Here is a 14,692-nt window from a genome sequence, read left to right as displayed (position 1 = left end):
ACTTGAAACCAAAAGAATCCAACTTTCGGCTAGAACATCATGCAAGATGTCTATCATGAAAGGACCTTGTACAAAAGTAATGAACAGTTCTAAAGATTCGGGCAAGTGGGGACAACCACTTGTTATCTCATCCCTTGGAGGCTAGGCCATATGGGGACCGAATCATGATATATCTAAAAACGAAAAGATGGCCAGAATCTAGGACATCGGCTCTTTTACAAAAGTAATTACACAGTGGAGATTTTATTCGGACTAAATCCCACGGAAACCAGAAAACAATATATGTACAAATAAAGCAGGATATGGAAGGATATCATCTGAGATGGCCAGAATCTAGGACATCGGCTCTTTTACAAAAGTAATTACACAGTGGAGATTTTATTCGGACTAAATCCCACGGAAACCAGAAAACAATATATGTACAAATAAAGTAGGATATGGAAGGATATCATCTGAGTGATCCTTCCAATCAATCACTGTTAGCTCTGTCATCATAATCATGTGCATGAGTATCTGGGACAACTGGATCAATATGACCAAGTCTGGTTTGGTCAAGTTCTATTAATTCATTAATTAGTTCTTCATTATCTGGAGCAAGCACTTCGTATGGTACAGATTCATCTAGCCAATATGGTGCGGCATCTCTGGTACAACAAAAGAATGGAAATGTGTACATGAATGGAGGCCTGTCTTGCTCATCCACTGATATCAATCCTCTAAATCTGACGGAAAGCTTAAAGGATTCATCTTCTTCATTTGGAATGACAATTGTGTGGCGGTGGATGAACTCAAACTCTATGACATAATCATTCTGGACAGCTACATGCATTTCCCAATGGAGAATTCTGACAAACTCAGCAAAAGTCCTATCAAAAATACTTTTAGATCTGGGAAAATACCTAAACATAAATAGCTTAAACCATGGACTCCACCAATTTTCAGCAGGGTCTATAGCTGCTGCATAAAATATGACCTTAACCGAACCATGTATCCTAGCTCTCTGATGAATAGAGAAATAGTCTGACCATGTCCAGTCAGTATTTTGAATGCATCCAAAATAAACAGGATCTGGTTCTCTAGACAATGCATAATAAACACGCCATGGCCTAATCCTATATGGTAACTCTTTTGTATATGACCATCTAGACTCTTCAGAGTCAAACCATTTTTGCAAAATGATCTGTCTCAGGCATAATGGTAAGGTTAGGAACTGTTTTGAAAGACATTCTAGACAAAACTCATAATGACAGTTACTACAGACTGTGACATACGTGACTCTGCTAGACTTGACATGACTGGACTGGCTTGTAGAAGCTTCATGCTGGTGAAGAGGTCTGAACATCTTGATCTCTTTGATTTCTTGAGCACCTTCTCTGGTAAGCATGTCAGCAAGATAATTTTCTGCACCAGACTTGTAAACAATATTAAAATCAAAACCCTCAAGCCATAGTGCCACCTCAGCACTCTGGTACTGCCTTGTTCTAACAATCTTTTGTTTGCCAGCATCTATTTCATATGCTAAAAGTCTGTTATGACAATATATTTAACACTTTTCAAGAACAAGTAAAATCTCTTTATTCCTCTCTTTTCTGCAAGTATTTCCTTATGAGATGAAGGATACTTTTTCTCTGTATCATCAAAAGATCCTGAGGAATAGGCACAAACTAGTTCTTTTCTTCCATGCTTTTGTAACAAAACTGCAGCCCAAGTGTGATCAGAAGCATCTGTCTCAAGTATAAAAGGAAGATTAGTATCAGGAAGCTTAAGTTTTGGCAAATCATTAAGCTTACTTTTAATACTAATTACTACTATTGTCATCTCATCTGTCCAACTGACAGCTTTCTTATTTAGTCTGTTCAGCAGTACCTTTGTGTCTTCTGATTGCTTAGCATAAAAATTCCTTATGTAATTCAGACATCCAAGAAATCTCTGCAGTGTTTTCACATCAGTAATAATATCAGGAAATTTCAATAGATGGGTTAGCACATGTGGCTGAAGTTCTACATGTCCTTTTTCTATGTGTAAACCCAAGTAGTCAATCTTGACTTTCCCAATTTGAAATTTTTCTTCTGTATCTGAAAGTACCAAGCCATGCTTATATACAAGTTGGTAGAATTGTTCTAAATGGACCTTGTGCATATTTACATCTCTACTAAATACAAGCAAATCATCAATATATATAATAATGTACTCTACCCCACCAAAAATGTCTTCCATTCTTTTTTGGAATTTAGATGGAGCATTTTTCAGACCAAAGGGCATCACAGTCCATTGATATTGGCCATGAGGAATAGTGAAAGCTATTTTATATCTGTCAGCAGGAATAATACCAATCTGCCAAAATCCACTTTTAAGATCAAACTTGCTAAACACATTAGCATTAGTAATCTTAGCAAGTAACAGTTCCTTGTTAGGCAAAGGATATCGAATAGGAAGAAGAGCATCATTCAATGCTTTATAATTAATCACAAGTCTTTTCTTACCTCTTTTCTGCTCACTGTGCTTATTGACATAAAAAGCAGGGCAAGCCCAAGGGCTCTTACAAGGTTCAATAAGCTTATGTTCTAACAGTTGTTCAATTTCTTCTTTGCACAATTCTTGCTCTTTCAGACTCATATGATTTGCACTAGCTTTTTGTGGCCTAGGAACATATCCTTCTTTGTAAGGTAGTGCAACAAAATACTTTTCTCGTACCCAAAAGGCATCTGACCTACTGGAAGTACAATCTGCACGAAGCCTATCAGAAATCTGTTGCAAAGTTTTGGGACCATGTAACTCTGCATTTTTGACAATCTTATTAATCTTGGTCAGATATTGTAGACTATGCTGGAGAGGATCCTCATCTTCAGGATGCACATTGATTTTGTAGTCACTGGAAGCAGGGACTGTGATAGGACCAACAGTGGTGGAGAATATAACATAATCTTGCCCAAAAGTTACTGGCAAATATTTCTTCAAAAAATCTTGTCCTAACAAAATGTCAGCACCAGTATCAAAACTATACAAAGTGACAAAAACCTGTACACATTCAAGAAAATGGGAAATTCAGGAGCTATGTGACCTATTTCCATTAAATCACCAGTGATAGCCCTGGATTGGAGTTTAGTAGGCTGCCAATAATAATGTGGAATGGCTTTGTATTTGCAACAGCTACTCATAGCACCAGAATCTATTTGAGAATCCAAAGTATAAGGTTTAATGCTAGGGACTTTAATTCTTATTGGAATAACCACTCTATCTCCAATACCCATAACATTAAACAGCTCAACATTTTTCTTTGGGGATATCTCTTCAATAACTGGAACATTTTTCATCAGTAAACTTGTTAATTTAGAATTACAATCATCATAATCAGAAATAAGTAATTGAAGCTTGGACGACAACTGTATCATTTCTGACCTTGTATGATGAATTGAAGATTCCAAATCTGTGATCTTTTTCTTGAGAGCATCAATTTGATTCATACCTGGAGATACGGAAATCTGCAAAGGTCTGAACATTGAATCGAACTCTCTTTCGATGAATTCATCCTCATCTCTTTCTTCTTCTGAAAATCTTTCTTTCTTTTTAGATGGCAGTTGTTTCTCAAGATTCTCAAGTTTTTCAGTCAATCTTCTTCTTGCTGTAAACTGGACTGGATCTAACTATGCAAGATCAGCTTTGACTACTGCAATCTTTGCTTGTATATCTCCTGAAGATTTTAAACTGAACATTTTAATATCAGGAATGAATGTTTCATCAGAATCAGATGATTCTGAGTCAATTGTTAATTTCCTGATTTCAGGAATTTCATTATCTGAAGATTCTGAAGAAGAACTTGAAACTTCAAAATATTCTCCCTCAGAGTGAGATATGAGATCCCAATCTTGCGGATCGTGGATTGTCGAAAAGATATTCATTACCTTCATCTGCTTCCTATCTTTTCTTTCTCTGCAAGTGTTAGCATAATGACCTTCTTTACCACAAATAAAACACACAACTTTTTTAGAAGGTTTTGATCTTTTCCTAAATACTACCCTTCTTCCTTTAAATGATCTTTTGGAAGGAAAGTACTTTTTCTTCTTAGGAAAGTATTTATCATTCTTGCAAGAGCAGGATTTGTCAAACTTTGTCTTTTTAGAAACCTTTCTTTCGCTTTTCTTATGACAACGAAAATTATAGGTTTCTTTGAAATTATTGCAAAGCTTTGTGCTAAAGTGCATCTGTTTAGAAAAATTCTTCTTAGTTTTTCTTTCTACACATTATTTCTGCAAAATTGTGACAATCATTTGGTGAATAGCTGCAAATGATTGTCCTTCCAAATTCACTTTATGATCTGCTATGTACTGATTAATGAGATCAGGAATTTTACTAGGCATAGACTGAATGTAATACCTCAGATAGGCAACATTATGTGGATCACTAGCCTGATACAGAAGTTTCTGCATAACATAAAAATACTCTTGCAAATAATCAATGTTGCATAATTTCTGGGAGAGAAATAGCTGTGAATGATGGGCTGAGTCTTCAGGGACTAATCCAACAAATTCATGTTTTAAATCTTCAAATGGTGCTCTTAATGGATCAGTACTATGTTCAACTTTTTGATCTTTCTCTTCTTCTGCAAGCCTTTCCCACCATTGCTTTAGTATGCCAGTAAAAGACCATACAATTTGAGTGACTATATCAGACCATGGTGCTTTGGTTTCAGCTTTTCTCTGTAGTGCCCAAGCATGGACATTATGCAATACAACAATCACTTCATTATAATCAAGGCAATCAATATTTACTAACAATGAATTTCCATAGCCTCTGGAAGCAAGATTGTCTAATCTTACGGATGTAGATTGTAGATTTTCAGTATATCTACTGAACAGGCTTGATGCTGATGCTTCATGTGCAGAGGTATCCCCAACACCTCTTTTTCCTTTGTTAGAATAGAAAAAGGAATCACTTCTATCTCTTTTAGAACTTGGTTCACCTTGTGATTGTTCACCAGTTACTCCTGACATGGCCATTATTGTAGGAGCAGATGATTGGCCATTTTGTTTCATTAAAGAACTAAGGCTAACATAGTTCTTTGGCAATCTTAAACTTTCAACAGAAGGAAGATCAGCTAGTCTATTCTTCATCAACTCTGTTTTTTCTCTAGCTAGATTGATTCCTTTCTGGATTTTCTCAAGTCTGACTTTATCTATATTCTCTACCCCCTTAAAAAAAATATGCTTCGATTCATCAAAATTGGAGGGGAATTTCAACTTTGAACTTGAAACATCTACTTTTCTATAATGAGGTGGAGAATCAGGAGTGGGGAGTGCATCTTTAAGATGTTCCAAAGACTTGGAGATGATACCCATATTTGACTGAATATTATTTAACTTCTGTGTGTGTGCATCTTGGGTTCCCAATGTCTCAATATAACCAATATGCATCTTTTTGATATGTTCTTTAATTTCTAAAACATCCTGGGCTATATCATCAATATTCTAAAGAATACAAACTATTTGGTAGTTTGTATAATTATGCAGCTTTTCATTTTTGTTCTGATCTAGATCAAAAGTTGCTCTCATAGATAACCATTGGAAATCTACTTTCTTTTTTCCATTGCTAAATGTCCTTCTATAATTTCCAGATTCTAAATATCTTTCTCGTATTTTTGCAGTGACTTCTGACTAAGCTGTAGGAAGTGAGAAACTTTTAATATCAGGTATAAAGACTTAAGAGCTAGGGGAACCATCAATCTAGAATGTAGAAGATGAAGATGGAACGCATCAGGTTTATGAGAGGTAGACTTTATATGATCCTCTCTTGGAGCAGAATGTCTTGATGATAAACTTCTAGGAACAGAGGGTATATGTGGATTCCTACCACCCAAAATTGTAGATCTAGGGAAGGATGACATAGATCTAGTAAGTGAAGGAGTGGTAAATTTAAGACCAGAGGATCCGTCAAGATGTTGGATGAGAGACAATTGCGGAGGAACTTTAGATGTTTGCAGTTGAGGATATTTCTGTGAAAGTGGAATATAAGTATTATTCCATTCATCTAGAAGAGTACATTCTGCAAAACCAATCTATAAGGGAGCAGTGTTACCAGGGCCAACAATAACACCTTCTTTTAAAGCTCTACCAGCTAACTTTGGATTGAGAGGAGGCATGGAGGTAGAGACAAATCTCAGGCATATAGAAGCATGGAGCTGAGCAATCTGTGACTGTGGGGCAACATTAAAACCATAAAACTGAATATAAGCGTTCAAGAATTCATTGATATAAGGGTCTGTCAGTGAAACTTGATATCTGGGGATAAGTGATGACCAGACAAGGCCATTATTGAGGGGACTTTGGAATCCTCCCAATAAAGCGTCGTTGAAGTTATTCATTCTGGTATCAAGGACACATGTCAAGCATGAAGTATTTAGACCAGGACAGACTAGTGGATTAATTCCAAATTGTATGATACCTATATGGATATATCTATAACCATTTTCCAAACCCCATTTGATATTTTCTGGTTGTATCAGTGGGATTTGATATACGGACTGGCCAATGGAAATAGGAATATTCACAGATGTAAATCTAAATAACTGAGCAGCTCAAAACTGGAATACAAGCATTTTATAAAGTTTATCAATATCAATCTCTGGCAATGTCCAGTTTGGCTGTGGTTCAAAATCTTGTACTAACACTTTTTCATCATAGAGAACATCTTCATTTCTGGATTTATTTAAAAACTTATTCAGAAAATACCCTCGATTCTTATGAGCTATCTTTCTGTCTTCGGGCTTCTGAAGAGAAAACTCATTCATATAACCAACCATTGAAAGAAAGTATGAGTAAGCACCTGAACAGAGGAGAAACAAAGTCTTTGTGCACCAGGAAAGTAAACACGGCAGTCCTTTGCCTTCACAGCTATCTACCAGCGCCTTATCGCCAACTTACATTTGTGGACAGTAGCTCAGACATATACAACTCAATGGAAAAACCAGACAGTATCAAATAGCTTGGACAAAGTACTAGATGGCTCTGATGCCAAATTTATAAGCCATGATAAAACATGCTTAGTTCATATTAACTTCAGGTAATTGCAGACATCCAAATATGAGAATAGCACTCCGTGATGTATATATATATATATATATATATATATATATATTATATATTTATTTATTTTTTACATTTCTACCAACGTGTTTTGGAAATCATTTCATTTGCCAAATTTAATTTCCTTAAGCAAAGGCACAATAAAACATAATTAATATTTCTATGAAGAAAATATAATAGAAATATTAATTTGGTAAAAAAGAATTGATTGATATACATATATTATAGAGAAACATATTTAGCAATAATACTTACTATATTATCTTTTTCTATTATTGGACATTTTTTCTATTGCAATTGGTGTAGGTCTCATTGCTCATTACTCTAGAAATGCTCAAATATAGCCCAAGTCTTGAATTCATCATAATGTTTTTGTGATCTCTCATAGGTTTATAAAATTTTCATCCCCTCTAGTTATATTCTAATACTATTCCAAATGAACTAAGGACCAATTCATCATTATCTACAACATTCATAATGTTTTTATTCTTAATAGGATCTATTGTTATCTCACAAATTTCTTTGCACAACATTCATAATATGAAAATTCAAGTATTTGAAACTAGTTATTTATTATGGTTAAAAAGTACAATTAGTAAAAATTCAAAGAAAAAAATCATGTTGATAACTTTTTGATCCACATAGTTATCTTGTTTGCAACATTTCCATAGATCTTTTTCCTTTTTTCGACACAAATAGTGAACAATATTTTGGAATTTTTTTCAAGTTTTTACTCTACGTGATGCACATTAACAAGTATATATCTTTTAAACCTAGAAGTAGATGAAATATATTATTTTTATATTAAATCTTCAAGAAACTTGCTATGTTCTCCTCTTAATATATATTATCCTTGTACTCTTTGTTCTTAGTTTTTTTCTTTAACCTTCTGAAGGAATAATACATACTTATGATATAATGAAATTATTAATAATAAAAGTAGACTTATTCTAGAAGTCTACATATCATAAAATATGAGGACAATGAGAGAAGTTAGGATGGATATAACACAAAATCAGTTGAGAGATTTGTGGAGATATTCATGGAGATAGTTATAGAGGTGTTGTTGTTAAGACAATGACCCTCCAAAATTGTTGCCTATGTCAACTTTGGAGCCTACGATAACTGTTGTTTCAAGCCCTATTGAGTTGTCATGTTGTTTGATTTGTTATTTATGGGTTTTCTCCTAGTGTCACATCCTCCTAATTCAATGTTTCTTAAGTGTCATCACTTAACCATTAGAATTACTTGAGTTAGTTAGTCCATGGTTAGGTGAATTCATGATCTTCCTTGACATAGAAACTTTCCTTATCGCCATGCACACACTCAAAAAACACTCAAAAGCATGAAAAAAATGAACAAAAGCAAGAAAAACACAGAAAATCAAAATCACACTCCAAGTTGGTGAATACATGTGCTCAACTTGAGCGCACTCCTTCATGTCGAAGAAGTGCGCCCTCCTTGAATGCACTCCTTCATGTTGAACAAGTGTGCCCTCCATGAGTGCACTCATTTGTGTCGAAGACATGCCCCATTCCTGGGTTCATGTATGAGCCAAACTTGTTGCATGTGGTCGCACTCCTATAAAATAGGAGCCCACTTAACTTGTTTAACTAATCCTCTCATGTGATGACAAGTGGCACTCATGAATAAATCAGTTTTGAATGTTAATTTTTTTAAATCAACTCAGTTAATCATTTTTCTTGCATAACCATTCCATTTGAGTTGGGCACACAACTAGGAATCAAGAGTCTCTTCATCAACCAGTGCAGCAAGTAAGTTTTTCATGTCAAATATTTCCATTGCATTTCATGATGTCACTACCTAATCTTGATTTTCTTGTTGTCGATTCTTTATTTTTCATTTTTTTTCTAGCGTTTATGTTGAATGTTCATATTGCAACCGTTAATCTGATGTCGCATGAAGAAACTCTTCATATTCTTGAAACATTTCATCTTCCACCATGCATGTGATAGCAGCTATAAAGCCTTGCAAATCTTTCTCTTCCTCATCTAAGCATCAAATTTCAATGTTCAAAATTGTTTCTAAGATTCCAACAGACAGAGCACACTTCTTGAGCTCGAAGCCCGATCAACCTAAAAAATTATGCCCTGCTTGGTCAAATTTTCCTCTAGAGTGCACTTCACCACGAAGAATTGTTCCCTCTCTCGAGCACACGAGCACATCATGAAGGCATGAAGCACCTTCATTCATCTCTTTGGCATGTGACAGTGTGCCCTACTTTTCCTTGAGTGCATGGGCGCGTTGTGAAGGCCTGAAGCCTTGTCAGCCTCATCCTTCGGCTCTTCAGAGTGTGACAGTGCACCCTCCTGTCTCCTTGAGCGCATGGGCACATAGGGAAGACCCAAAGTCCCATCATTCCATCCCTTCAACCCTTCAGGGTGCGTCAATGCACCCTATATGAATTTTTCCTCTTGCTTGAGTGCATGAGCACACTGCAAAGATCTAAATGACAATGCATGTCCCTTCATTCTTTGAAAGTGTTCCCTTCTAGTTTGTATGATAATTTCTCATGCATGCAAGTTATTTTATGTTGTTGTTAATAGTTTTTCATGTTCTATCATCTGTGATGGCTCTTAGTGCGTGAGTTACAAATATTGTTGCATAGTTAGTTTGTTTTAAGCTAATACTTTCACTATGAGTGTGTTGCCCCAAACAGGTGTTCATTCAACAAGTATTACCACCTTGTAATCATTTTTTGGAGCCATGCCACCTCACAAAGTGACCTCCAAAGAACCTTCAGAAGCAAGCATTGATGAAACCATAGAAGTTTCAAAGCCATGTATTCCTATAAATGCATATACACAATGATTTATTGATAAAGGTACAGAGGTCACATGGAGCAAGATTTACAACACATTCATACAAGAAAGGTTTGTTGAGGACTTAGAGGATTTGCATGCATACATCATCATCAATAAGTCCAGTATGCATAGGATCACATGCAGATTCTCAGCCATCCCATGTGCGGAGATGATTGAATGGATCATTACACATATTGATGACTCTCACCTTGTGCTAAGCAGTGAGAGTGGCGGTCAGCTCATCACCTATACTGGTGAAGATATGCAGTCATATTATAAGATGCTCAAGCCAAATGAATATGAAAATGGCAAATTCTACACAATATGGGAAACCCTCGACATTAGTGATGTGATCAAATCATGGTGTCGAGTGATTTCCAAGTTTTTCCATCACCCTTCCGTAGTATATCCGACAAATATTCTCAGAGACGTATATCATTACTTGATAGTCATGTATTGTCAATTGTATGGTATTAAGAATGTTGAGGTGTTCCAATAGAATTGGATATACACGCTCAATATAGTGGTGACCCATGGTAAAAATTTCACATAAGTGGATATCATGTCATTTGAATTGCAGCGTCAAGTTGGGAACGAAAAAGATTCTTTAAGGGTGAACCAAGAACTAGAATTTTACATGTCTGCATTTCTCTTAGATGGAATTTGTGCACAGTATGTGTTCTTGAGAATGAATTGGAATTGGACCCTTGAGGAGAAGTTCCTAGTTTACTTTCACTGCAGAGTGTTATCAGAAGCAAGATTCAAAGGCGTACAACTTTACAATCATCTTTCACATGATATTTTAGATCGATCCTCCTTGCATGACCGATCAAGTAAAGGAATTTCTTCAAGATATCACGGATTGGTTTGTAGCTCCTGAGGGTACATACATCGAGTACTTCAGTTTTCAGATATACCCTCATCTTATGCCACGATATGTGACCAATAAGGGATTATCAAGAATTATTCACAGGAGGAAGAATTCCCCTTAGCCTATCTTTTTGTTGAGGATCAAACTATATGAGTTAAAGAGCCATACGGCAATAGTAGAAAAGATACAGGAGTTGGACTGCCTACATTTCGCTACTAAATATTTCCATGGGTATGATCCTAGGCGAATTGTCAGGCAACATTGTCAAAGGATCGGTCAAAGTACGGGGTACTCATCAATTTCCATAGTAGAAGATGAGAAGATAAAGAACTGATACAATGCCACATGAAGACACATCCACTAATGGAGACTAGTTCACTCCATGATCCACTGCCCGAAGACTTGCAAGTGCAAGAGGAGGAGGAGATAACACCTTAGGCAAAGAAATTATCTCCCAATAAAAGGATCAGGTATTCCTTTACGGGTGAGAGCCATAAGAAATTGAGAGTCAGTCCTTTAAAAACATAGTTACTGATCAAATGAGAACTGTTACTTCAAAATGGGTAATCTAGCCCAAAATCCCCAAAAAAACATCCCGAAAATGAAAATTGTGTATGCCAGAATGATGGTTTTTTTAGGGTAAGTTTTCAACATTTTTTAAATGGAAGTAAAAACCATTTTTTTTTGCAAAATGGATGAAAAAAACACCCTCAAAAAAATAAGTATTGATGCAGGAACAAAAAAAAATCAGGTTACAAATTTGGCACCTTTTAGTAATGGAATTAAAAGATAAAATATCAGGTATTTTGAAAATTGTAAAATTCCAACAATTCTCGAACATGATGTTAAAGATAAAATATCATGTCTCAAATCCTGCTAATTCCAACAATTTCCATCTATGTTGTTAATCATAAAAGCCCTAAAATTGTAATTGTTTTCAACCATATCATTAAAGATAAAATATCATGACCTAGAAAAACATTTAAATATTGACAATTTTTCAACCATGAAATTAAAACCAAAGATTATGACTACAAAAAAATCTTAAGTTTTCAAAATATTTCAAGCATGTCATTATGGAAAAAATTTATGACTAAAAAAACTTTAAAAATGAACATGTTGGGCATGGAATCCCCCCCGAAGCATGTTTTGGGGATCAAATCCCATGTTTTGACCGAATAATGTTGTAAAGCCCCGCGAATTGCAGACGCGGAAGTATGTTAGAGTCATATGGTTGTCCGCCCTAGTTTGTAATGTAATGCCGACCTACCCATGGTCCACGAACCATGGGATTGTATAAATACAGCGAGGCTCTAAGTGTAAAAGATAGTTAGTTAGAACCAAGTATGGAATAGGAACAAGTCCAAGGGATTGAGTAGTAAGTATCTAAGTGTGTCTTTGGGTCATAGAGTAGGAGAAGGCTCTGCAGCTGAGTGCGCAGAGGCCTAGTTGTCCGCAGCTGAGTGTGTAGGGCGGAGTCGATTCTGTAACCAGAGAAGAGAATAATAAAAGAAGTTTTATCCAAATTCTGTGTCTCTGTTCTTGAGTTATTACATGTTTGATATCAATTACAAATATATTGTTTATTTATTGTGTGCACTCGTATGCATTATTTATATTGCTAAGTATACTTTACACAAGCAAGTAAGCTAAGTTAATCAATTAACGATGGAATATTATTAAGTACTTGGGTAATAACAATGTTCGAGCCCCGAGTAGGGTTGGGCGACGACAACATCTCAGGATGCGAGGAGCGGGTAAGTGCGCATAGCGACATGCGCGCAGTGTCGAACCACGAAACACTTGAACTCATCAGACATCTCCAAGGTGTGGAAACCTAATTCTAGCACCCTCCCATACTACTTCGGGTGAGATCTCAATCCGTGCTCCGCGGACTATCGTCGAAAGGGCTAGTAGTACTGGGATTTGTTTGGCTAAATCACCTCTGAACCTGGGTCAGGCCCAACAAGCCAAAAATGGTTCCGTTGCTGAGACCGGGATCTACATAAGGGACGTCTGATGTCATGTCACTGGAATTCGACGAAGAAAGAAATTGAAGGGTGGTTGGACAAAAAGATTCATGAGTTTGTGGCGCAAGAAAATAGGAATCCGCGAGTATTAAAGGAGCAATGGTTAAGCGCTACTTATATACGGAAATCCAAAAAAATTTCTTTGCATCCTTCCCCTCTGAGTTGTACAAGTGGATCGCAAAGCTAGAAAACAGTAAAGGAAGGTGTAGGCTCGACAAACTGATTGTGTGGACCCCAAAGTTGGTGCATAGACTAGAAGCATTGGAAGATAAGATTGCGCGAGTTGTGGACCATTGGCTCAATCGAACTATAGGAGGGTTTATCACCAAGTTTGCGGTAGATACTTCAGTCAGCTGCAGCGAGGCAAACAATACTTCCTCAAAGGACCGCGAGGTAAGTGCATTAAATCTTTGAACACTTGGATTAAAATGTTATTGTGTGAAAAGTGAGTTATGCGAATAAGTTGATGTTTGGGGCTACGTGGAGTGGGAGGATATATAGAAATGAAGGTAGCACAGAGATAGAGAATAGCCCCTTGATTTTTCTTCGGTGAGAAATCAAGGAAGAGCTCGTGAAAAATTCACCAAGAAGTTCGATCAGTCTCACAAGGCAGTGAATTCCACGCATACCACCTCCACCTACACCAACACCAATCTCACCATCTTCACCCCCATCTCTGCCCACACCACCTCCACCACCACCATAGTTCAATATGGCGAGTGCGATAAATTTTCCGGTGTTCAAAGGAGTAGGGAACGAAGATCCGGACCAATTTTGGTTCACGATAAAAGCTGTATGGGAAGCACAAGGAGTTGCGGATGACAATATAAAGAAGGCCATGCTGGTAAGCGTGTTGCAGGATCGTGCACTAACATTGTACATTAAGCGTTCCAACGACAATCCAAATGTAGGGGTCGCAGATATTCAAGCTACACTGAACAGGGAATTTAGCAGGCCAAAATCAGAGATACAAACGATTATCGGGTTTAAGGAAATCACGATGCTTCTAGGCAAAACCCCATGGGAACTGGATCAGAGACTGAAGGGCATGATTCGTGAAGCCAACATGACCTTAACAGATGGGTAGCACCGTACATGGTTTGTAGTGTCACTAACACCGCATCTAAGGACAGCGCTGTCGCAGCAGAATTTATCCACCTACGCCAAAGATTTGGAGATTGAAATGAGACTGCATGAGATCCCAATACAAAATCCTGCCCTTGGAGTCCAACAAATCCATGTGCAACTAAAATTTTTTTGTCTAGAAATGCAGAGTTTGAAACAAGATAGGACAACTCGGCCAAAGGTGCACGAGAAGGTATGGTGCATAAAATGCAAAGGTCAAGGGCATGACAAGGACCATTGTCCAGTCTTCGCAAACTACCTAGCATGAGGAGGGTCGATGCCATTAAAACCAGAGGCACAAGCAGGACCGAGAATGACACCTGCATTATGGTGCATGATTTTTCAGATACAAGGGAAGCACACTATAGATAACTGTCACCTATTACAAAAGTATACGCAAACGTCCCAGCAGTTGTTCTGTAATTTCTACAGGTCAGTAGGCCATGATGAATGCACTTGTAGAAGTTATGAACTGATGATGGATCAGACTCTTGCCTACAGAGTTCAGACTGAAACACGAGCCCTCGATCAAAATACAGGGATGGCGCACACTGGATTTGAGGGGTGTGGACGAGGTCAAGGTGTAATGGGACCAGGAAGGGGTCGCGAACAGCTGATCTATTACAATTGCGGAGGGCCAGGGCATTATGCCTGTGATTGTACAAATCTGACGAGGGCATCATGTTTATATTGTACCCAGTTTGATCATGAGATGGAGGACTACCCCACACTGATAGTGAGGTTGCACGATAAAGGAATACT

This window comes from Pinus tabuliformis, chromosome 9 (genome assembly GCF_031772625.1).
Source record: "Pinus tabuliformis cultivar Carrire ecotype Pingquan chromosome 9, CPIR1, whole genome shotgun sequence".
NCBI classification, from domain to species: Eukaryota; Viridiplantae; Streptophyta; class Pinopsida; order Pinales; family Pinaceae; genus Pinus; species Pinus tabuliformis.
The sequence above is the reverse complement of the archived record's forward strand: the minus strand, read 5'-3'. Positions refer to the sequence as shown.